General features: G+C 36.6%; 1 long non-coding RNA gene across 1 annotated transcript; it reads left to right on the top strand.

Annotated features, from left to right (window-relative positions):
* The first annotated feature begins 1983 nt into the window (after positions 1-1983).
* LOC138895168 (uncharacterized) lies at positions 1984-3896 on the top strand. Its single transcript, XR_011409389.1, has 2 exons — positions 1984-2428; positions 3553-3896. It is a non-coding gene; the product is annotated as an uncharacterized lncRNA (long non-coding RNA).
* Positions 3897-4140: the final 244 nt, after the last annotated feature.

Raw genomic sequence — 4140 nt, 5'->3', positions numbered from 1 at the left:
CATTCTCAGTGACACAAGGCGCCAACCCCTGGTTACATTCCCTCCAAGTCTTTCAACCTCACTCGTAGGAGACGCACTTCCTAGTTTGGGCGCCAACCCTTGATTATATTCCCCTTTAGTGATACAGGGCGCCAACCCTGGTTATATTCTTTGTTAGTGATACAGGGCTCCAACCCCTAGTTACATTCGTTCTCAGTGATACATGGCGCCAACCCCTGGTTACATTCCCTTCAAGTCTTTCAACCTCACTCGTAGGAGACGCACTTCCTAGTTTGGGCGCCAACCCTTGATTATATTCCCCCTTATTGATACAGGGCGTCAACTCCTGGTTACATTCTTTCTTAGTGATACAGGGCGCCAACCCCTAGTTACATTCTTTATCAGTGATACAGGGCGCCAACCCCTGGTTACATTACCTCCAAGTCTTTCAACCTCACTCGTAGGAGACACACTTCCTAGCTTGAGTCATTCCAATAGGAGACACACTTCCTAATATGAACCATTAATCCTAGGAGACGCACTTCCTAGTCCGAGTCTTTCAGCCTCACTCGTAGGAGACACACTTCCTAGATTGAGTCAACCGTATTCATTTTAATAGGAGATGCACTCCCTAATATGAGTCATTATTCCAAGGAGATGCAATTCCTAGTTCGAGTCCTTCAATCTCACAGCCATTCTAATGATACCCATGGGACACGCACCTCCTAAGTCCAAGTTATATCAATTTTATACCTAAGATAAGAACATCCTTTTCGGAGCCTTTATTTAATTTTTGGATCTTTCAAATAAAATAAGCTGACCTACAGTTTTACCCAATAACTCGCAAAATTTTCTCAATGCCAAACTGGGGCAGAAAATTTTGTTCGTTTTGTTTGTCTTTGATGGCTTTGCAGGCCCTGCCGTAGAGAACATGTTGTGACGATTAAAGCTTGCAGTTTCAGCTTTCTCATCATAATAAAGAAGTTTTTCGGTCACAAGATAGTTGGAGTTAGCTTGGATAATGTGTCAGCAGCCCAGCTTCTCGAGTTTCATTTTCTCGAACTCTGATCCGGAAAGCAAGCAATCGAGAATGAGCCATGATCCTTTCCTCAAAGAGCATCAAGATCCAATCTAAGGTCAACACAAGCGAGCAGGTCAAGAATCAAGATTTGACTCCATAAGACACATAGATTAGGAATTTTGTAACTCTTAGTTTCTAGACATATGTAGTTCTTTCTCTTTTCCTTTTGATGCAAGCAGCAAGTAACAGTAACAGCAACAACAGCAGCAACAACAGTCTTAAACCTAGTGTCTGGTAGTCCCAGCTACCAAATTTTCCCAGAACTACACTGACCTGATTCCTCTAAATAAGGATATGTAGGCTACCTCAAAAGCAGGGTTCGGTCACCATTTTAAAAAAAAATGCTTTCATTGGAGTAATATGTGAGCAAAAATTAGCCATGGCATTCACTTTTCTTTGCACGGAAACTCTTCATGTTCTCGAGTAAAGAGGGGCAGCTGTGAATATCTAATTTTTGTACTATTTTAACACCTCCTAAAGTCATTAGTGTTTTGTTGCTTTAATTATATTTCCCAAATTTTGTGTCTTTGATTGCATATTTCCTATCATAAAAATACCAAAAAATAGTTCTTCATTTATTTGTGCATTTTAGGAATTAACTAACTATTCAATTGGTGAATTAATCTAGTTAATTGATCATTTGAATAAGTTACTTAATTAATTTATTTGTTTGTGTAAATTTAGTTTAATAAGTAGGATTAAGAAAGAAATTGGGCCAAATTTGAAAGAGAAAGCGGCCAAAAGTGCAAGATAAGGGGCTGCCTTTGAAAGGGTCCGGAACGACGTAGTTTTGCCTCAAAACTACGTCGTTTCATTAAGTGACCCAAGATCAAATCTCACCCATTGATCACCCATTGATCTAATGGTCCGTATTTGATCTCTCAAGAGGTATTTAAAGCCTCAAAAATCTAAAAATTTTCCTCATTTCACCCATAACTCTTTCTCTCTTCTCTCTCTCTCTCTCTCTCTTCTCTCTCTTCTCTCCACCGCCGCCGCCGCCGCCGGAAATCACCCACCGGCGGCGGACCACCTCCAAACACCTCCAAATTAATACCATATAATCTCCACAACCTCCTCTTCCCATATCTCCAAACCAATTCCTTCAAAAAACCCTCAAACTCCTTGAATTTTAGATCTAAGAAACTTTAGCCGCCACTTTTTGGTCCAAATTCTTGAAGCTCTGGCCAACACCACCCTACAACACATACATGAATGGATAGAGCTCCACGAGACCTATCTTTTTCTACCCATTTCACCCCCAAAATCCCCGTCGCCGCCGGCCCGCTCCTCGCCGCCGCCACGGCTCCACCGCCAAAATGCCCCGAACCCCCATTTTAGCTATTTTTCGGCTTCAAGCATACTTGTTAGGTATAATCGTCATCTCTTTAATTAATTTCTGATTTTTTTTTATTTAGTAGATTAGTTTCTGATTTTTTTTATTTTTTATTTTTATTTATTTATTTTTTCTGTTTTGGTTATTTCTTGTTAATTAGAGTTTCAAGTTAGGTTTATTTAATTAGCTATCTCTATTTAGTTTAGTGGTTTGTTAGATTCGTTATTGATTTAAACATGATCTTTAGTGTATTAGTTAAATCGTTCACTTAGTTAGTCGATTATTTAGTTGTTGTTAGTCGTTGTTCGATTATTAACGATGCTCGTTCTGTTTTGAGCATTAGTTTGTGAATTTAGTTGTTTGTTTAGTAATTAGTTTGCACAAATCCAATTCATTCCCATCAAGTTGGTTTTAATACTTAGTTCAATTACGTTTTTAGTCTCGTCTATACTTTGTCAGTCATAGTTGTCCAAGTTTGATTTGTGTTGAGCAAGTAGTTTGTTGTTGATGGTTAAAATCTGAAGTTTAGTTTATTTTATCACAAAATAGGGTAATAGTAGCTTACTTTTACTAGTAGGGTGGCTGAAAGGACATTTTTTCTCCTTGCTTCTGACACAGCAGATTTTCAGGTTGTCCTTTCACCTTTGGGACAGACCTTGAACAGTGTTTAGCACACAAAGTCAGTCTTTTGGACAGATTTTTGATGAACCAAAATCTGTCCAAAAATCTAACTTTAGTTGCCTATTGAAAGGGCTGTTTTTCTCCTATAAAAGGGACGGTCTTACACTTAGAATTCAGAGTTCCTTACTCACTGAAAAGGGAGACACTCTATCTTATATTGAAACACATCTTGGAGAGTTGCAAAAAGACATATATCTTTGAGAAAAATCAGCAGCTTAATACATATAACAAGCTGAAATTTCAGAGTTTTGTGAGGATTATTTGAGTGCAAAAAACCTTGAGAAAAATATAAAGATCCCTTAGGCAATTTGTGAAGTTGATAGCTACCAGTTTCAAGCATTTTTGTTGAGTTTTCTGGGTTGTCTTAACACTTGAGTTGCTATTGTTTCTACTGTATTTTCTGCTGAGTTTTTTGTTGCTGCACTGCTGTATTTTATTATTCTACAAGCCAGGTAACTTTCAAATTCTTATATTGCAGATTCTTGATGATAATAAGAAGGATTTGATCCCGGTTTGGTTGATGGAACATATTGGATCTGATTTTGTTTCAAGATGAATGTTATATTAGTATTATCATCATGTAAATCTGTTAAAGATTAGTTAAATTATCGTTTTCTTCTTTATATATGTGATTGAAATTGCATTCTGTTAAGATTACTTAGTTTAAGGAAAAGATAAAGACCCCACTTTTAACCATGTTTGTTTAGTTTGGGCTCTTTTCCATGAGTTACTTTCATGGTTCATGTATAATTATCTAAGAAAGACTTCTAACTTCAAATATTTTGATGCTTTAAATTATAGTCAACATAATGTTATACTTAATATAGTTCTTCTCTTTAGCATTGAAGTATTACCGTTTTTTGTAGTTTTTATATTTAGTCATGATTTTTAGGTTGTTAATGAGTGTAGTTTGATTAGTGCCATGTTAGTGTAGATGAGTAGAAATATTATGTTAGTGTTTAAGAAATAAGTTGGTTAAGAAGATAAAAGATAATAATTAGCATGTAAGTTTCTTTTATGAAAAAATAATTTTTAGTTTGCACATCAATGTAAGAAGCAATTTGGG

Source organism: Nicotiana tomentosiformis, chromosome 7 (genome assembly GCF_000390325.3).
Source record: "Nicotiana tomentosiformis chromosome 7, ASM39032v3, whole genome shotgun sequence".
Taxonomy (NCBI): Eukaryota; Viridiplantae; Streptophyta; class Magnoliopsida; order Solanales; family Solanaceae; genus Nicotiana; species Nicotiana tomentosiformis.
The sequence above is the reverse complement of the archived record's forward strand: the minus strand, read 5'-3'. Positions and strand labels throughout refer to the sequence as shown.